The sequence below is a fragment of the Eurypyga helias genome, unplaced genomic scaffold (genome assembly GCF_000690775.1).
Source record: "Eurypyga helias isolate BGI_N326 unplaced genomic scaffold, ASM69077v1 scaffold41608, whole genome shotgun sequence".
NCBI classification, from domain to species: Eukaryota; Metazoa; Chordata; class Aves; order Eurypygiformes; family Eurypygidae; genus Eurypyga; species Eurypyga helias.
This window is the reverse complement of record NW_010269662.1, coordinates 66-289: the sequence shown is the minus strand read 5'-3', so window position 1 is coordinate 289 and position 224 is coordinate 66.

Sequence of the window (224 nt, the reverse complement as noted above, 5' to 3'; positions counted from 1 at the left end):
GCGGGGGGGGGGGGGGGGGCGGGGAGCCATTATTCTCTCCCTTATCTTCTCTCGTTCACTCCCGTACACTTGCTAACCCGCTCCCTGACTCCTGTGTTAGCTGCTTTGCTAAATCTTGTGCTGGCTCGTTCATGAGGGAGTTGGTGAGTTTGTTTAGTTTTCCTGGTCATGCTATCACTGATAGGGTTAGCTCGTAATCTGCTGCAACAGCGCTCGAGCTCCGG